Source organism: Podarcis erhardii (genome assembly GCF_964252035.2).
Source record: "Podarcis erhardii genome assembly, chromosome: 5".
NCBI classification, from domain to species: Eukaryota; Metazoa; Chordata; class Lepidosauria; order Squamata; family Lacertidae; genus Podarcis; species Podarcis erhardii.
Window position 1 is genome coordinate 15,899,019 of NC_138509.1, and position 22,253 is coordinate 15,921,271.

Here is a 22,253-nt window from a genome sequence, read left to right on the forward strand (position 1 = left end):
TAAAAATTACAAAAATTACAAAAACATAAAATCAAACAAATTCCCAGGCCGAATAAACATCCACCGCACCCCCCCCCCACATACAAAAAATTCAAAATAAAAATTTTAAAACATTTTAAAAGCACTCTGCACCCCTCCGGCAGTAACAGCAACTGTTCTAGTGAGGCCCGTCAGGCCCTGCCCCAGGCCAGATGGTGAGTGGCAGGAAGGAGCAGGACCCCATACACTCACACAGGAGAGTCCTCCCGGGCAGCAGAGTCCAGCAGTCCTTTATGAGGCTTCAGGCCCCGCCCCAGGCCAGATGGTGAGTGGCAGGAAGGAGCAGGGCCCTGAGACACTCACATACAGGAGAGTCCTCCCGGGCAGCAGAGTCCAGCAGTCCCTATGAGGCCCCAGGCCCCGCCCCAGGCCAGATGGTGAGTGGCAGGAAGGAGCAGGGCCCTCAGACACTCACATACAGGAGAGTGCGCGCTGCGGCGACCCGGAAGTAACGGAGTGCGTTACTTCTGGGTTTTGCCACTTGTGCATGCGCAGACGGTCAAAATGATGTCACACGCATGCACAGAAACAGCGAATCGCAATCCGCGCATGCGCGGGTGTGGGTTGCGTTCGCTTCTGGATGTGAATGGGGCTCCGGAATGGATCCTGTTCGCATCCAGAGGTACCACTGTATATCCAAAATTCACCATTAAACTACAAATGCTATTCCAATCCTACTGACAATTTTAAGTGTTTACAATGGTTTTTAAGGTAAATTATAAATTTTCCCCATTCCTTATTAAAATTTTGGTTTTCCTGATTTCTGATTCTTCCGGTCATTTTTGCCATTTCAGCATAATCCATCAGCTTAATCTGCCATTCTTCTCTGGTAGGGACTTGGTCTTCTTTCCATCTCTGGGCCAATGGAGCTTGATCCTTTTTAAATGGTGGGGGGGGGAACTGGAGTGAACACAGGTTCAAAGGCTTGCCCAATATATTGATTGTGGGTGTGATGGTGCTCTTGAGGCCTTCCCCTACTGTCTGGAAAACCTCTGAGATCTTCCACACTCTTCTCCAGAGGAATTACCTTCCCTGCTTCTCCTTGACAAGGAATCTGTTGTTCGGCTTCTTTGGAAAACTGAAGTGTGTGCCTATGTACACCCCCTCTTTCTGTCTTTCGGAGAGGGGGTGTTCTGATTTGGGAGAGGGAAGAGAGGAGCAAAAGAGGGGTGGCACTCAAAAAATATGTGTCCGTGGTCCTAAAAGGGTTAGCAATCCCCACTCTAGAATTTAGACCTGGTGTTTTGACCCTAATAATAATAATAATAATAATAATAATAATAATAATAATATTCATGCATACATACCCCACCCATCTGACTGAGTTTCCCCAGCCACTCTGGGCGGCTCCCAACAGAATATTAAAAACAGGATAAAACATCAAACATAAAAATCTTCCCTAAACAGGGTTGCCTTCACATGTCTTCTAAAAGTCAGATAGTTGTTTATTTCAGATCAAATACGATTGAACAAACGCATCCACAAAAAATGTACCATTTTCCTCTCCTTTCTGCTCCATCCTTGTAGCCTCTTTCCCATCCAGGAAATAAACATTGCTGAATGTGGTTTTTCGAAAAGCACAGCCAGTTCCAGGGTGGAATTTTAAAGTTTGATTAGATGTTCTTGGGTAACTATGGTTGGTTTACTAGCCAATCTTCCTTCAGAAGCCAGTGCCGAATATGCCAAGGCTAATGTCAAGTAAACTGGCTCAACCAGTGAGAAGTTTCAGTGCTTACCTGAGTTCCTTTTTTTTTTTTACTGGTCACTCCAAAGTCCAGTGTTTCCCACATCCAAGGCAGCCAGCACCCCAAAAATGCCGGCAAAGCCCAAATTCAGCATTAACCGTGTGTGTCTATTCAGAACTGCTCTCTGACTCCCAGCAGATACACATCACAAGAACAGGCCAAGCTATTAGTCTTCTTTTGTTAAGCCCAAGACTCTGGTCAGCTATTATTACTTCAAGGCAACCTGAAATTTGAAAGCAGCATTCATTTAACTCTGCATGCAGTAAACCACTGAGCCTCTTGGGCTTGCTGATCAGAAAGTCAACAGTTTGAATCCCCACAATGGAGTGAGCTCCTGTTGCTGTGTCCCAGCTCCTGCCAGCCTAGCAGTTTGAAAGCACACCAGTACAAGGAGATAAATAGGTACCACTGCGGTGGGAAGGTATATGGGATTTCCTGCGCTCTGGTTTCCGTCATGGTGTCCCGTTGCGCCAGAAGCGGTTTAGTCCTGCTGGCCACATGACCAGGAAAGCTATCTGTGGGCAAATGCTGACTGCCTCAGCCTGAAAGTGAGATGAGCACTGCAACTCCATAGTTGCCTTTGACTGGACTTAACTGTCCAGGGGTCCTTTACCTTTTACCTTTTTTACTACAAAAAAATGCAAGCAAAAAACGGTGGCTATTACAAAGCTGATGTCCTCCACAAACGACATGACTGCCAAAACATAGGAGGGTCTATAGCTCAGTGGAAGAGGACGTGCTCTGTATAAAGAGAAACCCAGATTTGGAAAGCCCTGGCAAATAGAGCAGCTAATACAGGCTAAATCATGGGTAGGCAAACTAAGGCCTGGGGGCTGGATCCAGCCCAATCACCTTCTAAATCCGGCCAGCGAACGGTCCAGGAATCAGCATGTTTTTACATGAATAGAATGTGTCCTTTTATTTAAAATGCATCTCTGGGTTATTTGTGGGGCATAGGAATTCGTTCTTTCTTTTCCAAAATATAGTCCAGCTCCCCACAAGGTCTGAGGGACAGTGAACCGGCCCCCTGCTGAGAAAGTAACAGAGTCTCAGTTGGTGTAAGGCACCTTAATGCGTTCATAAGTTGAGTGTTTATGAAATTCGCTGTATTTCCCTCTCTATCGACAGCCCTTTGTTATGACATTTAAATGACATATTAAGTAAACCACAATTCGAATTAAGATAAAAGCATTTTGAAGAGTTGCCCAGATTTTAGTAACCAGCAAGTGGTGTAGTTTAGCAAGTTGCAAAACTGGTGTAGGAAAATCACTGAAAAGGCAAATTTTGCAATGGAAGAATTAGAATAGATTTGGGAGACTGAAGAGCAGTGCAGAAATGCTTCAAACAAACAAAATATAAAGTATGGTCTATTTTTATTAATGATTGGCATCAATTACAGAAGGGTTTGTCCTTGTTTTCAAATTGTTGTTGTTGTTAAATCATTGTCTTAACGTAGCAATCACATTTAGCTTAAATATTTTTACTAACTTTGCTACTTTTTCAAAGCTGCTGCTGCTCTCTGTAATATATAAATTAAAGTCGAGCGCTGGTTATTCCAACAGGGTGACCAAAGCAAAATTCAGCTAACATCCTGACTCTTTGCCACTTAGTATATTCAGGATCCAGCCTCTTAATCTGAGAGTCAGACTGGATGTTCTTTAGGTACCTGTGGCCCTGTGGTTTTATTTATGTGAACAATGAAATGTTCCCATTTTCAGAATTGCAGTATACAGTGGTGCCTCGCAAGACGGAAAACCCGCTAGACAAAAGGGTTTTCCGTTTTGGAGGCGCTTCGCAAAACGAATTTCCCTATGGGCTTGCTTCACAAGACGAAAATGTCTTGCGAGTTCCTGCGGGGTTTTTCCCCTCCCCCCCCTTTCCTAAGCCCTAAGCCGCTTATCAGCTGATCCGCTAAAAGCCGCTAAACCGCTAATAGCGCTAATCCGCTAAGCTGTCAATGGGTTTGCTTCGCAAGACGAAAAAACCGCTATACGAAGAGCCTCACGGAACGGATTAATTTCGTCTTGCGAGGCACCACTGTAAATTTTGCTTTTGGAAGCCAATTGGACTGTATGAGCATGAATAGATTGTGGCTTTTTGTTGTTCTGTTACTGATACCTTCTTGAGTGTCTGGAATATTAAACTGAAATGGATACTCTTGTTTATCCCTTGCTGTCAAAACAATGCATGCTCCTTTTGCCTCTCTAGAATTAAACCAAATGTTTCCGAGTCAGTCTTGGCTCCTAGGGATAAGCATTCTGCTTCGGAGACAATACTGTTTATTACAGTGAACTCTTTCTCTCTCCACCTCGCCTGTTGCTGCCTTGAAAATATGAACAATTTAGAAGCCAAGCTGGTCAAGCGACTATGTTATACCATGTGTCTCCCATTTCCCCCTGCTTTGTTAGGAAATGCTCTCAGATCTACACTTTCTGAAGTTGGACGCCAGCAACTCAGGCATTCTGGCCTAGCTACCCGAGGTGCCAAACCTGAGCCTTGATTGTTCCTCTTCAGACTCCAGGTCAGGATGCACATGACTGAGTACCCATCTATAATTACATAAATACTAAGAAAGGCAGTAGTCTTTATTGTTTTATTGTTTTAATTTTTATACTGCTTCTAAACCTCTTAAGTGGTTTACAAGAACGGCTCAGGACCGCAATACCTCAAGGACTGCTTCTTTCCATATGAAGCTACCCGGACCCTGAGATCATCTTCTGAGGCCTCCCTCCACGAGAGGGCCGGAAAGTGGCAACACGAAAATAGGCCTTTTCTGCAGTGGCTCCCCACTGAATGAATGAATGAATTTTATTTGCGTCAGCCATCGACCATAGCAATAAAACAACAATATAATATACAAAGAATAGAAATAAAAAGTCAATTACAGTCATACTGTAGCACCCTGCTTGTGGTTAACGCTTAGCTGGAATGAAATATTCAACGCAGCAATAGAGAAATTAAAATAGTAATTTATTTGTCAGACAAATAAATAAGAGGCACAGTGGTACATGGTTACCAAGCTCTGGCCTGGCCTCCTGCCATTCTGGCCAGCATTTATATTCCCTTAATCCAGCCCCCTTTGCTCCTCCTGTGGCTGCCTCTGTCCAATCAGCCTGGTTGAAATTCCTATTGGCTGTTTGCTAGAACCAATCACAAAAAATACACCCACAAAAGATACACCCATTTCCTTGCCCTTATAAGGGAGACAAAGAGCTATATATATGACATATAAGTAATAATATATCTTACATGGAATCTTAATTACCAGCTCACCTCTTGCCCTTCTTGCCCTATTGCCTTCTAAAACAAATGTTTAATCTTACATTTTTATGTTCAACAGATGTCAAGGATCTTGAGTTTCACATCAACATTGAAAGATTTCCTTCATTTAATGTTTCTAAACAAATGCCTGACAACTATATATCAAGACTGCTTGGATGGCGTCTTCTGTCTGGCGGGGGGGGGGGGGGCTAGGCTCATTTGCCCCTCTGGTCTCCTATTGCAATATGACTCTATGAAATAAGAATCTAGCATTCCTTAAATCCTTTGCATAATTACATTTAAGCCAATATATTTAAGCTAATATATTTCATACATTTATCATAGGTAGCCTCTTAAAAGAATAAAGCTTTTCAAAGTAAAAAGGAAGAAACTCAGTAAAACAGCTTTTAAAAGAAGCCTCTTCAGTTTAAGAAAGAATGGCTTTAGAAAAAGACTTCCCCAAAAATGCTCTCTTTCTTCTAGCTAAATGTTTTTCCCCATTTGCTCCTGGCCTTTGAACCTTAGAAAGAAGATCTGGCTCATTTTACTGGGAGGCACATTAGTATTATCTTACCCAGTGTTTTTTCAGCCTTGGGGCAGCATATGTAATTCTCCCTTTTTATGACTTTGAGAATTGTTTTTCTACTATAAATCAATGGGGCCCTCTTGTCTTAGGAGAATGGCCAAGGTTTTCTCTGCCTGGCATGAAACATTTGAAAATCCTTTTTTAAGCTCATTTTTAAATACAAGCCTTGATTGAAATATATAGAAGCTTTGATAAAAATGCAGGCTTATGGTTAGGTGCCTCATTCCCCCCTTTCAAGCTCAAGGACCTTCATCCCAAGTGTCCTTGATAGCTTGACCTTCATCATATTCCTGAGGTAAAGCTCTGTATAGGGCCATGATATGAGGTAGAGTTTCATTTGAAACCATCTTGCTAATTGTACTTCTAAAACATGAAATGATACATGGCATCATACATAAAACCAATACTACTACTGTCAAGAAAAACAAGCAAGACAATAGTATCCCTTTGAGTCCTGTGACATTAGGTAACCAATTGGTGAGCCATCCCATATCCCATCCTTCCCATGTTTGTACTGGGACATGTGCTATATTCTCCATCTTTGTGGCCAACACACGGATTGCCTCACCATTATCAGAAATGTTAAAGCAACAGGCATTCCCTGTCAAGTTCAAGACTCCACATAGGCCTCCCTGCCTGGCAAGTACATAATCCATTCCCATTTTCAGCTGCAAAATGGCGGCTCTACTTTCATCCAACTGTTGTGCAATAAGTCTCAAACTCTGGGCCGTTGCATTGGTTACAAGTTCCACTACTGCTTGCAATCGAATTATTCTGTTTAGATTATAAATAGGATCCCGTGCCCCTTGTATGAGCTCACCAGGATTCCAGGAGGCAGGATCATAATAGGCTATAATGCGCTCTGGCGGCCAATCATCAGTACCGCTCCAACTTTGGGTACTTCCTCCTGCTATATGAGAAATATCAGCATTCCTTCGTGTTCGCCTGGCCGAACTAGTGGGCATAATCCACATTGGTGGTAATACCCAACCCAAGAAACAAGTCCCACTCCATTTGGAAGGGAGTTTCTTGTACGCCCATTCTCCACATATCCACCACAACCATCGGGTCTGAGGTTTTTGGTATGGGGAATACAGAAGGCGAAATACCAAAAGGGGTAGAGAGTTCACAGTGCAGTATGTTAGATTGCCTTTTTCTGTCACAGTTATGTTCCACACCACTTTCCATGCGTGAATAAAAGGAGGTGCACAGGGCAAGGTATTCCGAGTTCGATAGGTAGTACCGTGTGCCCAGGTATGACTATTCTTCTTATAATCCCAAGTATAGTGACAATGAGAAGAGCCTATCATGGGAGAATCAGCTGCATCTGATGATTTATGTACACAGAATTCCCCTTGCACAGGTATAACTCGTAATGGTTTAGTTGAGTTCCATCCGGGGAAATTCTGTATTTCAGTTTGGTGTGGCATTTCGCTTACCATACCAATAGCATCTAATGGTATCGGTAATAAGGGCATACCTCCCTCTGAATCATCTGGCCCAAGAGAGCAAACAAGGCAATTGGTCCTATTTGCAACATTAGCTACCATTTCAGCTAAACCTACCCACATATTGTGGTCATGGCTGAATCCATATTTAGCCAATTTGGTCAGATTCAAGGACCCTTCCCCTTCCCAAGGGATCAGGATTAATAATAAAATCATGTTGATGTCTAGTATATGCATTCCTTCCACAAAAGATTACCTTATTGTGATAGCAAATAATTATTAGCCCCAATATAATTCCCCCAGTGACAGAAATGGGGAACCACCAAGACCAAAACATATATCCCGAGGATCCCCAATGAGTAATATCTCTGATAATTGTTCCACAAGGGGGGGGGGGGCAGTCAATCAATTGTATTAGAGAATCTTTCCGTTCACAGTCGCTGGTTCAGACGCTCCTCAAGCTTCAGGCGTGCGCAGGTCAGCCAGCTTCCAGGTTGTGGCTGCAGCAGGCCGGTCGTCAAATGTTGCCCGTGACCTAGCCCGTTCCCGGTAGGGCTAGATACAGGGGTTTTTGGAGAGAGTTAGTTTTAAAGGATTAGAGGGGTCACCTTTGCACGTCCAACTGCCTTCAGACTTCTTCAAACGAGAGTGATGAATCCAGGGGGTCACCTCAGCTACCTTCACCGCTGTTGGAGTAGAGAGCAAGACGGTGTAAGGTCCATGCCACTTAGGTGCAAGTGGATCACGTTTCCACTCTTTCACCCATACGCTATCGCCAGCCTGGAACTGATGAATCGGCTCGGCAATGCTGCACGGCGTGCGCTCGAGGGCCCACCTGTTAAGAGAAACAAAAACACGGGAGAGAGATTGCACTTGTCCCTGTGTCACATGATCTCCTATTTGTTTAAGGTCAGCTGGAATATCCTGAACAAAGGAGGGCGGTCTCCCATACAGGAGCTCAAAAGGTGACAACTTAAGTCTTTTTGTGGGTGCACACCGAACACGAAACAGTGTTATGGGTAACACATCTACCCATCCCAATCCCGTTTCCTGGGTTAATTTTGCCAATTGGGTTTTCAGAGTCCGATTCATTCTTTCAGTTTTCCCTGAACTCTGAGGCCTATATGCTGTATGCAGTCTCCATTTTACTTGTAGGACTCGACATACTTCTTGTACTACTTGATCAATGAACGCTGGCCCATTATCACTTCCAATGCATCTAGGTAATCCAAACCTTGGGATCAATTCAGTGAGGAGTCTTTTAGTTACCTCTCGTGCCTTTTCAGTTCGGGTGGGAAAAGCTTCAACCCATCCGGTAAGAGTATCTACAAACACAAGGAGATACTTGAATCCCTTAGAAGGGACCAGCTCTGTGAAGTCCACAATTAGGCTTTCCATGGGGACGTATCCCACATGCTGAATTCCAGGAGGTTGTACCGGTCCCTGCCTGGGATTGTTTTTAGCACAAAGAACACATTTCTGTGAAATGCAAGTTGCTAATTGTGATAGATTAATAATATACAACTTCCGACTGAGACTCTCTCTAGTTGCAGTACCGCCAAGGTGAGTAGATTCATGATAATTTCTTACAATTGTGCCTGCCAGATGATGAGGTACATAAATCCTATTGTCCGGCAGGATCATCCAACCGTCCTTCACAACTGCTCCTTCCTGTTCAGCCCACTTCCTCTCTTCTGGGGTATAGTGAGGTTTAACATCTTCTGGAACTACCTCTGGTATGAGGGCTGCTATAAATCCTCCCACAGGCTTTTGGGCTGCCTCTCGGGCTGCTTTGTCAGCAGCATGATTTCCTCTGGTTATTGGATCCCTTCCTCGTCCATGACCTTTGCAGTGCATTACAGCAATCTGTTCTGGAGCCCATACTGCTTCTAACAGGATTTCTACTTCAGGTCCATATTTCAAGGCCTTCCCGTGGGCTCCGATTAGACCTCTTTCTTTCCATAGAGCTCCATGTGCATGCAGGGTTAAGAAGGCATATTTTGAATCAGTATAGATGTTTGCCTTACATCCGGCTGCCAATTGCAGAGCTCTAGTTAAACCTATAAGTTCAGCCTTTTGTGCTGAGGTGCCAGCAGGCAAAGCCTCAGCTTCCACAACTTCCTCATTGGTGACCACAGCATATCCTGCTCATCTGGCACCTTCATGCAGGTAACTGCTACCATCCGTATAATATACAACATCTGGATTTTTCAATGGCTCATCTTTCAGATCAGGTCTACTGGAATAAACTTCATCCATTACTTGGAGACAATCATGTGATTCCTCATCATCTACCTCTGGTAGGGGCAGCAAAGTCGCTGGATTGAGCATATTCACTACTCGTAGATGAATCCTGGGATTTTCACACAATAGGCCTTGGTATCTAGCCATCCTTGGGTTCGTTAGCCAATAACTACCCTTATATTCCATGAGTGTCAGAACAGCATGAGGTACATTCACATACATCGTCTGGCCAAAGGTAAATTTATCAGCTTCTTTGACAAGGCTCGCAGTGGCTGCTACTGCCCTTAGGCATGGAGGCCATCCTTTTGCTACTGAGTCCAATTGTTTAGACAAATAAGCTACTGGACGGTTCCAACTTCCTAATCTCTGGGTCAGGACTGCCGCTGCAATCCCATTCTGTTCATGTACATACAGCTGAAAGGGTTTTTCCGAATTAGGCAATCCAAGGGCTGGTGCCTCCATAAGTCGTTGTTTGATAACTAAAAAGGCTTGTTTCTGTTCAGGTCCCCATACGAATGGGTCCTTTTCTGCACCTCGAGTGCTTTCATGTAAGGGCTTGGCCAGACTACTGAAATCAGGTATCCATAGTCTACAAAACCCTGCTGTTCCCAGGAATCCCCTAAGTTGTTTTCTTGTGGTAGGTTCCTTGATAAGGCAAATAGCTTCTTTCCTCTCTGGTCTCAATGCTCGTTGTTGGTGTGAGATGTCAAAGCCCAAATATTTGACCTTTTCTAAACATAACTGTGCCTTTTTCTGGGAAACTCGGTAGCCAGCTTCCCAGAGCAAGTGGAGCAGTTCCTCTGTCCCTTCTTTACAGGTATCAAAATCCTTTGCAGCTAGTATAAGATCATCCACATATTGCAGAACCACCTTTTCTCCCGGTGTTGAGGGGTAACTTGTTAGATCCCTCGCCAAGGCAGTGTCAAATAAAGTTGGGGAATTTTTGAATCCTTGGGGCAATCTTGTCCAGGTTAGCTGGCCTTTTGTTCCTGTCAAAGGGTCTTCCCACTGGAAGGCAAATATAGGTTGGCTCTGTGGTGCCAGCCGGCAACAGAAGAATGCATCTTTCAAGTCCAATACAGTAAAAAATGTTGCTTCTGGTGGGATCAAACTCAGCAAGGTATATGGGTTTGGTACATTTGGGTGCAAGGTCTCGATAGCCTGGTTTACGAGCCTCAAGTCCTGCACTGGCCTGTATTCATCTGTCCCAGGTTTTCGAACAGGCAAAAGGGGTGTGTTCCATTCTGATTGGCAAGGTTTAAGCAGACCATATTTTAATAGGCGGTCCAAATGTTTCTGGATGCCCTCCGCTGCTCGCCGGGGTAAGGGATATTGCTTTACAGATACAGGGGTAGCCATAGGTTTTAGGGTTACTACAATTGGAGCTATATTCTTAGCCATTCCTGGTGGGCTATTTTCGGCCCATACTCCTGGTGGCACCTGTAGAGTTCGGAGGAGCTTGTTTAATTCTGTATCCAATGTGGGTTGGACTTGCAAGGCTGACATTAGGCGCCATGATTGTTCCTTAGGTACTGAGAGGGTAATTATTCCTGCTGCTTTTGATGGCAGTTTCATTTCTGGACCTCGAGGAGTGAAAGTGATTTGGGCCTGCAATTTGGACAGCATATCTCTGCCTAAGAGAGGTATTGGACACTCAGGTATATACAAAAACTGATGGGTTAAACGATGTCCCCCAATCTGGCATTCCAAAGGTTGGAGGAAAGACCTCTTAGCTGACTGTCCAGTGGCACTTTTAATGATTACACTTTTGGATGCCTTTTTCTGCAATAGTTCTGGGAGTACTGAGTATTCAGCCCCAGTATCAATCATAAAGTCTATTAAATGGCTCCCTAATTGAATCGTGACCGTGGGCTCCTGGAAGCCTAACTTTATGGAGTCCGGTCGTTCCTAGTCTTGAGTAAAATCCTCTTCTGCCAGTCCAATGAAATTGTCTCTACTCCGTCCCTGTCCTGGTCTCTGATATCTTCCATCTCGGATCATTCCCCGTCCCCGTCCCTGGTTTCTTGGGCCGGAGCCTGGACCTGGGCCTGGGCCTGGGCCTGGGCGTACTTCTTCCAACCTCAGGTTTTCAGGACACTCCCGCTTCCAGTGACCCTCCTTCTTGCAATTTGCACATTGATTCCTTCCCAGTGGTGGATTCCTTCCTCGCCCTCGCCCTCCATTTAAGGGGCGGTGGTCTTGCTTCACTGCTGTGGCTAGCATTACCATCTTTTCCTTCTGCCACTTCTTCTTCTCTTGCTTCTCAGCCTCATCCCTATTCCAATAAACTCGGCGTGCAATGGCCATAATTTGGCTCATCAGCATCCCTTCCCATCCTTCTGATTTCTGAATTTTCTTACGAATGTCAGAAGCGCACTGGGCCACAAATGTAGCAGTAATCATTCTACTGTTTTCAGGGGCTTCAGGGTCAAAAGGAGTCCATATACGATAGGCTTCTTGCAGCCTCTCTAAAAAGTCTCCCGGACTCTCATTTGGTTTCTGTTCTACTTCTGAGACTTTAGACATATTAGTGGGCTTCTGGCATGCCCTGCGGATACCTTGCACAAGTGTCTGGCGGTAGGTGGTAAGTCTGGCCAGGTGAATTGCATTGTTTGGATCCCAATTAGGATCTTCCAAGGGAAAGTTATCTTGGAGATGACGGTCAATATTATAAATATTTCCCACTCTGGCCTGCTCACGCAAATATATCTGTGCCTTTTCAATTATGTCTCTCCTTTCCTCAGTGGTGAACAGAGTATTCAGGAGCTGGCGGCAATCTGTCCAAGTAGGACTATGAGTATTTACTATTGAAGTCACCAAGTCCATCATAGCCTGAGGTTTTTCTGCAAAAGATGGGGTGTGTGTTTTCCAATTCATCAGATCTGTAGTTGTGAATGGAATATATTGCAGGGTCGAAGTTCGAGGTGGCCGTGGTCCGGGTTGCCCATTAACCAGCGCAGGCTCCTCAAGTGCATCAAATACTCTTCTAAGAGGGGCTACTACGTGACCTTTCTCTTCACTTTGCTCTAGGGGCCTCAAATCATAGGGGATGGTATCTGTCGCAAGGCGTTCTTTTAGCAGCTTTATACGCCTGGCTGTATTGCTTGCTGACCGAGCAAGGTCTCCCTGTAACTTCTGTAATATTTCTCTGGGACTTGGATGTACAGGGGTTTGGGGTGGGCAATCAGTTGTTCCACTAAAGGAGACTGTAGATGGAGGTCTATTAGGAGTCACAGGTGGAATAACCACTTCTGCTTGGGCTTTATTATAGGACTCCAATGCCTCCTGAAGATATTTATCATAATCTATCAAGGAATCAAACTCTGTGACTCCACTCCCATTATTCATTCCAGTTTCTTGCCTTGGGGTTACAACTGGTGGAGTGTTTGGATTAAGCTCCCTTCGATGTGGAGCATAGGGTGGAGGTGGAAGCACCTCTTCCTCTGGCCCCTCAAAAATGGGTTTGAGTTTATTTGGCAAGATTCCTTTCCTAGCTTCGGCTTTTACAGCCAATAATTTGCATCGTTTGACTTTGCATTCCCTTATCCATGGAGGATTTTTATTTAATGTGCTCAGCCAGGAATCTATATATGGAAATTGTTCTGGGCACCCTCCAGTTTCTTTGGCGATATCAGTCCAAAGTTTGCTCACTAAATTTATATCAAAAGTTCCCTGAGATGGCCATCCAGTATTTTGTTTTGGCCATTCTAGTTCACATAACGTTCTCAAGCGCTCTGGCGTCATTTTGACTCCATATGCCCCTGAGAAGGCTTTCTTAAAATTATTTAACATACACTCAAGAGGTGTATTTTCCCCCTTTGAACCCCCAACTCCCATTGTATGGCCCTGTGAAGTATCCACTCAGTCACTCACAGACGCGCTTTGTGGGTTTCCTTGCCTAGTGAAGTCGCCTTACTAGGAACCGAAGTACTGCCCACTCCACACTCGGGTCAGCTACAGATTGCTCTGTACTTTCTCACACATACAATGCGCTGGATACTTCACCACACTCTACCTCCCAATTTTTCCCTTTCCCTACACCAGATCACCATCTGATGTACCCAACCACCTAGCGTACTCAGTTTCCCCTTACTGAGACGCAGAAGTTTGATCAAGACTTCTCTTCCTCCTAATTAATTGGAGGGCCAAAAATCCCTTTGTGCACTTACCCTTGGTTGGTTCCCTGTTTCCCCCGGTCCGTCGCCGCCAGTGAGCAGGGTATCAGACAGACGAGTCTTCTGCGTTCCCCCTGGAAAAATTTACCAGTGCGCGCTTTGGGTAAGCAGTTGTCCTCTCTCTTGTACCCTGCCCAGTAGGGCGAAGGGGCTGCGTTCCAGCAGACCACTTATCCGAGTCACAGGGCACCATAAAATGTAGCACCCTGCTTGTGGTTAACGCTTAGCTGGAATGAAATATTCAACGCAGCAATAGAGAAATTAAAATAGTAATTTATTTGTCAGACAAATAAATAAGAGGCACAGTGGTACATGGTTACCAAGCTCTGGCCTGGCCTCCTGCCATTCTGGCCAGCACTTATATTCCCTTAATCCAGCCCCCTTTGCTCCTCCTGTGGCTGCCTCTGTCCAATCAGCCTGGTTGAAATTCCTATTGGCTGTTTGCTAGAACCAATCACAAAAAATACACCCACAAAAGATACACCCATTTCCTTGCCCTTATAAGGGAGACAAAGAGCTATATATATGACATATAAGTAATAATATATCTTACATGGAATCTTAATTACCAGCTCACCTCTTGCCCTTCTTGCCCTATTGCCTTCTAAAACAAATGTTTAATCTTACATTTTTATGTTCAACAGATGTCAAGGATCTTGAGTTTCACATCAACATTGAAAGATTTCCTTCATTTAATGTTTCTAAACAAATGCCTGACAACTATATATCAAGACTGCTTGGATGGCGTCTTCTGTCTGGCAGGGGGGGGGGGGCTAGGCTCATTTGCCCCTCTGGTCTCCTATTGCAATATGACTCTATGAAATAAGAATCTAGCATTCCTTAAATCCTTTGCATAATTACATTTAAGCCAATATATTTAAGCTAATATATTTCATACATTTATCATAGGTAGCCTCTTAAAAGAATAAAGCTTTTCAAAGTAAAAAGGAAGAAACTCAGTAAAACAGCTTTTAAAAGAAGCCTCTTCAGTTTAAGAAAGAATGGCTTTAGAAAAAGACTTCCCCAAAAATGCTCTCTTTCTTCTAGCTAAATGTTTTTCCCCATTTGCTCCTGGCCTTTGAACCTTAGAAAGAAGATCTGGCTCATTTTACTGGGAGGCACATTAGTATTATCTTACCCAGTGTTTTTTCAGCCTTGGGGCAGCATATGTAATTCTCCCTTTTTATGACTTTGAGAATTGTTTTTCTACTATAAATCAATGGGGCCCTCTTGTCTTAGGAGAATGGCCAAGGTTTTCTCTGCCTGGCATGAAACATTTGAAAATCCTTTTTTAAGCTCATTTTTAAATACAAGCCTTGATTGAAATATATAGAAGCTTTGATAAAAATGCAGGCTTATGGTTAGGTGCCTCAATACCTTGGGTTACAGATGCTGCAGGCAGAGCACTTTCGGGTTGTGCACTGCACTGAACCCAGAAGTACCAGAATGGGTTACTTCCGGGTTTTGGCACTTGCGCATGCGCAGAAGCACTGAATCACAACCCGCGCATGCGCAGACGGGTTGCGGATGCTGCGGGTTGCAAATGTGTTTCCTTCACGGATCACGTTCACAATCTGAGCGTCCACTGTATATAAAATTCATTTTAGGGTTTTGAATCAATAGTCAAATAGTGGATCTTATTTTATTTGCCCCAGATAAAAACCTTGCAACCTTTGCTATCACCTGGTCACCTTGATCTTCCAAGAGAAAGGACACTGTGGCAGTGGTTCGGCGACCCGGAAAGGACAATAAAAGAGGGGTGATAATCTCATTCCTTTAAAAAAAAAAAAAATTAATCATTTTTTCAATACAAACAACAACCGCAAAAGACACATACAACAAAAACCATAATAACACTGCTAACACAATTTGACAATTCAAATTTGAATACTGATATACCTATGACTACACCTTTTTAACAATATTTCCCCACCTCTCCTGCCCCTACTTCCCACCACTGTCCGCCTTATCACTTAAATATACCTTCCAGATTTCTTCATATTTATCCATTCTTAATTTGCGTCAACATGTAATTCGTTCGTATGTAGCTAGTCTGTCCATATTAGCAATCCATGTGCTCAATGGAATCTTTTTGTGGCTCTTCCAATTCATCAAAACAAGTTTTTTTGCTTCTAACGTGGCACGGTACATCCATTTCTTTCTTTTTACCCCTTGTAATCTCCCACATTTCTGGAATATAATTTAGAATTAAATTAAATTCACCTAAATAACAATTTTTTTTTTTATTACTCTTGATATAAAGGTCCTCACCTCGCACCAAAATGATCTTATCATCGGGCAGTTAATCATCATATGTAGTAAGTTCACATTTTTACTCCCACATCTCGAGCAGTTTTTTGCACTTGTTATTTTCTTCTGGTATAGTTTTGCTGGAGTCCAGTGAACTCTGAATACAGTGGTACCTCGGGTTACATACGCTTCAGGTTACAGATGCTGCTAACCCAGAAATAGTGCTTCAGGTTAAGAACTTTGCTTCAGGATAAGAACAGAAATCGGGCAGGAGGCTCCATTAGCTAAGGTGGTGCTTCAGGTTAAGAACAGTTTCAGGTTAAGAACGGACCTCCGGAACGAATTAAGTACTTAACCTGAGGTACGACTGTATTATTTTCTGTTGTATAAGTCTTAGTCTTAGATCCATAGAGGCTATCTCTGTTGATTTTATACTTGACTCCCATATATCATTTGTTATCTGTACTCCTAACTCTTCACTCCATTTTTGTGTATCATATTCTAAATCATATTTCTTCCTGTTGAGTAGGGTTTTATATAGTGCAAGTGCAGAGTTTTTTGTTTTTGTCGCAGAGATTAAATCTTGTAGCAGCATGGGTGTTTCCGATGCTGCTATAGCGTCAGGGCCAAACTGCCTTTCCAACATATGTTTCAATTGGCTGTATTGCCATTGTGTTTCACTGGTTAATCCATACTTTACTTGCAAAGTCTTATATTGCACAAATTTTTAATTTTCATCAATTAATTGATTCAGTGTCAAAATACATTTTTTCATCCAATTTTGCCAAATTATTACTTGATTTCCAATTTTAAATTTTCGGTTGCCCCATATTGTTAATTTCTCACGCGGATAGGGGTCATCCTTATTATTTTTATTTTTATTCATCCAAATTTTTATAGGTGCTTTAATAGTCTCCAGGATAATAGGAAATTTCATAAAATTGGAGCCGAGTTTAGTCCACCCTACAAGAGGTTCAAAGAAACTATTCAAGAGTAGCCTAGTTGGGATTCCTGCTAGCTCTCATTAGTCTTATTCAGCAGGTAGGCCTGGTGATATAGTTCCAGATTTGGGAGACCAAAGCCACCTTCCTTAGCTGGAAGTTGCATTTTATGTAGTGATATTTTTGGTGGCTTTGTACCCCACAGGCACGATCTAAAGAGTTGATTTATTTTTTGGAAGTAAAATTTGGGAATATGTATTGGTAATCCTCTAAGAATGTATAAAAGCTTTGGAACAACATTCATTCTGAGGGCATTAACCTTTCCTCAAAGGTAAAGGTTTAGAGGTCCCCACCTTTCAATATCAAAAGAAATCTGATATGATTTGATTCAGATTTAATTTTACAATTTGGTCTATAGCTGATGAAATCATTATACCCAAATATTTAATAACGTCTTTGCACACCCGAAATTGATGGTTTCTATACAATGTAGCCCTTGGCGTGATAATCTCATTCTTCAAGTCTTTATAAAGAGTGCAAGCCAGAAGGGCACGTGCCACCAATTCAGTACTGCTCCCCGTTTGTGGAATGCTCTCCCCAGGGAAGTTCGTCTGGCGCCTTCATTATACACCTTTAGGTGCCAGGCAAAAACTTCATCTTTAACTAGATCTTGGGCTGATTGACATCCAATACCCTTTTAAAATGTGTTGGGGGGAGGTTGCTTTTGTTTTTATTTTGATTATGTATTTTGTGGTTTTATGTTTTGATTTTGTTCTGTGAACTGCCCTGAGACCTCCGGGTATAGGGCAGTATATAAATTCAATAAATAAATAGGAAGAAGAGATATGTGGTTGACAAGAAAGATTTTATATATATATATATATATATATATATATATGCAGGTTTTGGTGTCCTCGGGTGTCTTCCCGTGTAAAAGTTGGGGTGTCTAGGCGACGTTTCGACGAGGTCTCACTCGTCATCTTCAGGCTGGTGCTTTCGGCTTCTTGTTACTGGAACAGAGCAGGATCTCAGTGTTTGAGTTCCTATAAATACTGTAGAGGGGGTGTGGTGTATAGCCTCCAATGTTCTGGGCAGAGAGGAAGTTCCCAGGCTAGTGTCCCTTTTCTTCTTTTGTTCCTTAATTACTTGAGAGATATCTTGAGTGATTTCTTGAGTGATATCTTTTCCAACACATGAAAGAAACAGGACACGAAATTAATTTTGCAGATTCCAAATTGCTCTTTAACACGGAACATCACCACAAGAGAATAATCATGGAAGCCATCGAGATAGAGAAACACCCTCACAACATGAACAAGCGTGACGACACATCCCGCTTGCCAGACATCTGGAAATTAGCCCTCCCCACAAAAACTGACACCAGATCCAGAGGCACACAGAACGCCAACACCAATCAACCACACCAGACCCAAACCCAGACCCTCTCCACAGATGAATTACAGACACCATCCAGTAGCCAATCCATGGTGGCACCTCCGGATGCTGCACCCCCCTGCAATCCCTACACAGATCTGGCTGACACAAGCCACAAAACCACAGCTCGCCCCTATACACGAAGCCAAGCCAGAGCACAACTAAGTACAGTACAGCCATCTTCTCAGGAAAACTCTTCACAAAGTTCAAGAGGTCAAGACACAAAGACTTTAACAACTAATCCACACCTAATGACCCACCTAAGTGGTACTCAGGATATCACTCAAGAAATCACTCAAGATATCTCTCAAGTAATTAAGGAACAAAAGAAGAAAAGGCACACTAGCCTGGGAACTTCCTCTCTGCCCAGAACATTGGAGGCTATACACCACACCCCCTCTACAGTATTTATAGGAACTCAAACACTGAGATCCTGCTCTGTTCCAGTAACAAGAAGCCGAAAGCACCAGCCTGAAGATGACGAGTGAGACCTCGTCGAAACGTCGCCTAGACACCCCAACTTTTACACGGGAAGACACCCGAGGACACCAAAACCTGCATTCCTGTACCCGTGAAAATCTACGAAAGCATATATATATATATATATATATATATATATATATATATATAATCTTTCTTGTATATATATATATCTTGTGTATATATATATATATATATATATATCTTGTATATATATATATATAACTTTAAAAATAAGCTTTACTTGCTTTATAATAATGCATCAGTTTACAACAATAGAGGCATTAAAATCAGTGCAGGAAAAATACTGTTAAACATTTGCAAGAGACTCCCCCTCAAAAAACCCTCCAGAAATTCATAAACAGTAGTATTTTGATTAATTGGGATATCCATGAAAGGAGAAGCTGCACAGCTGTGCCAGACAAGGAATTCCTGGGCTGACTTGCAAACCAGGCTGGGGGGCCTAGCAAAGAGCAAATCTGTTAACACTCCTGAGCTTGCTGGGCATACAACCCAAGGGGAAGTGGGGATGAGCCCCAAAATTATGGTGAGTACACAGCCTATGGTTTCAAGGGAAAGATCTCTAGTGGGCTTTGGCTCACACAAGGCAGGAGTGTAGTGAGGTTTTTTTTCATCACTGCGTGTGACCCTTTGAAAAGAGGTTCCTTAAACACTTTAATTTGAGGCAAGGAGGCATCAGCGCAAGGCTGAGGGTCCAGAGTGGTCCCTGAGTCCTGCTGAAAGACCTAATCTGTCAGTTTAGATTTCTGGGTTCCCTGGCATTTCACATATGTATCCTCTGTGACAACACTGGGCCTCCACCACTACTGGCTATTCCCGGTCTCAGCTCGTGTGTGGCGCTACAGTTCCCTGATGGACACAGAGTACAACTGTGAGCATTAAACCTCAGTAAGGTAAAGGTAAAGGTACCCCTGCCCGTACGGGCCAGTCTTGACAGACTCTGGGGTTGTGCGCCCATCTCACTTAAGAGGCCAGGGGCCAGCGCTGTCCGAAGACACTTCCGGGTCACGTGGCCAGCGTGACATCGCTGCTCTGGCGAGCCAGAGCTGCACACGGAAACGCCGTTTACCTTCCCGCTGGTAAGCGGTCCCTATTTATCTACTTGCACCCGGAGGTGCTTTCGAACTGCTAGGTTGGCAGGCGCTGGGACCGAGCAGCGGGAGCGCACCCCGCCGCAGGGATTCGAACCGCCGACCTTTCGATCGGCAAGTCCTAGGTGCTGAGGCTTTAACCCACAGCGCCACCTGCGTCCCTTAAACCTCAGTAGCCGCCAACAATTTTATGTTCTACGAGTTTGCCGAGCAGCATGGTGTGGCAATGCAATAATTAGGGAGAACCCTAATTATGGTCTCTCTCACATGAGAGCCCATACTGTATCTTGCTTTCTCAGAAGACTATCAGAAAGGGACAACACTAAAAAATTAGGGGTGGTCAGTGAGGGACACTGTTGAATTGATAAGAGAGGTTGACACCAGCACCGCCAGCCCCCCACTAGGCCTTCCATACTTTACAGTTTTAAGAGCTGGTTGAGTATAACTTGTAAAACCCTGTAATTCAACCATGGTGCCCTCTTTTGCCCAGGTTTCTTGAAGAAAGATGATATCATGTGTTTGTAGATAGGAACAGAAATCACTGTCTTGGGTCTTGTTCGGCCACTCTGTTACATTCCATGAGAGAAGTTTAATTGTTTTACAGTGATTTACTCTTAGTCAGTTGTTGGCCAATGTACTCTCAGAGTTTACCAGTTTTTGAGGCAACAGAGTATTGCTAAAGCTAGTGGAATAATCCAGATGTTCGATTATTTCAGTCATTGTACATAAAGTATTCACATTTGTAATCACTACAAGAAAGATTATACTTTGTTTAAAGGAAAGTTCAGTTTGACGGGATAAGTCTTAGGCAAAGATTTTCTACCTCCACCAAGAAGCAGGCCCGAGTGTCTTAATTAGAACAGTGACTAAGTTCGCAGTTCCAGGCCTCCAATCATATTATGAAGTGGCAATTTTGACCTGGATCAAAGACTAGATAACTTTAAAAAATACTGAAGTGCTGGATCTAGGAGGCTGGAACAATATGTTTGGATGGCACGGGTATCTAGATCACGACAAAGTAGAAGCACATAAAGGATTTCTAGACCACATTGTGAGGAAGACTTTATATGATGCTTGGGAGAGTAATAAACCGATAATGCTATCAAGAACTCCTTGGTGGCCTTCTCCCATTGAATCAACAGCAATTCACAGGAAAAATATGAATAATGATTGGTTAACCTATAGGGAGTTGGTAGAAGAGATAAGTAACTATTCAAAGTTACGGAATTTTGAAGAAAACATGGGATTAAATTGGCTAGAAATTCATCAATTAAATGCCGTTTTTGAGAAAGACAAAAGAATGAAGGTTTTTGACAATAAAATAACAAATTTGAAGGAGGACATTCTATATAATAACCAAAAGACTCTTTCCAAAGTTTATAAGCTGTTGATAAACTGGAAGTTACTGAAAATCACATTCAGCAAAAAATTGGAATCATTCCTTTTGGGTATCATGACAATTAATATCCCTAAAGATAAAATAAGATTATTCCTTTATGTGACATCGGCGGCAAGGGTCTTGGTGGCTAAATATTGGAAAGAAAATCATATACCCACCAAAGAAGAATAGTTATGCAAGCTGACCGACTTGGAACTTGCGAAGCTAACAGATGTATTAAGACACAACTCTGATACAATAGTTAAGAAAGAATGGGATCATTTAAACAACTACTTGATGAATCAAGGTTCAGCACCTAAGATCTGGTTGTGCCTAGAATAACACTGCAAAAGCAATAGTGTCCTGATACCAAGATGAGGAACCAATTGAATTATAGGTAAGTATCTTTACTAAGAATAATGAACTGTTGTGGTATTGGCGGAAGTCTTTATATGTTGTTTTGTAGGTAGCTTTGTATGTAGTTCTCTGTGTTTTAATTTAAGAATTGTAAAATATTAGTCTAACAATGAATGATTTACTGTTATCCTAGTTATATATAAAGGTAAAGGTAAAGGGACCCCTGACAGTTAAGTCCCGTTGCGAATGACTCTGGGGTTGCGGCGCTCATCTCGCTTTACAGGCGAAGGGAGCCGGCATTTGTCCGCTCCTCAGTTTTTCCAGGTCATGTGGCCAGCATGACTAAGCCACGTCTGGTGCAACGGAACACCGAAACCAGAGCAGCGCATGGAAACGCCATTTACCTTCCCGCCGGAGCGGTACCTATTAATCTACTTGCACTTTTTTGGGGGGTGCTTTCGAACTGCTAGGTTGGCAGGAGCTGGGGCCGAGCAATGGGAGCTCACCTTGTCGTGGGGATTTGAACTGCCGACCTTTTGATCTGGAAGCCCAAGGCTCAGTGGTTTAGACCACAGTGCCACCCGTGTCCCACAGATGTGTGTATGTATGTATATATGTGTATACACACACACACACACACACACACACACACACACGAGTATAAGCCAACCTGAATATAAGCCAAGGGACCTAATTTTAGCACAAAAAACTGGGGAAACTTATTGACTCGAGTATAAGCTGGTTCACCACACCACAAACCTGGTGGTGGCGGCAGCAGCAGCGGAGGAAGAACAAGCAGCCCG

General features: G+C 43.3%; 2 long non-coding RNA genes across 2 annotated transcripts in view; both read left to right on the forward strand.

The window, feature by feature from the left end:
* The window catches only part of LOC309343155, a 115,477-nt gene that overhangs the window by 12,997 nt on the left and 80,227 nt on the right, over positions 1-22,253 (forward strand). The window lies entirely within an intron of this gene.
* Positions 1-22,253, forward strand: part of LOC309343158 — a 79,647-nt gene that overhangs the window by 7,783 nt on the left and 49,611 nt on the right. The window contains exon 2 of the long non-coding RNA XR_014157126.1: positions 4,193-4,305. This is a non-coding gene — a long non-coding RNA (uncharacterized lncRNA). The remainder of the gene's footprint in view (positions 1-4,192; positions 4,306-22,253) is intronic.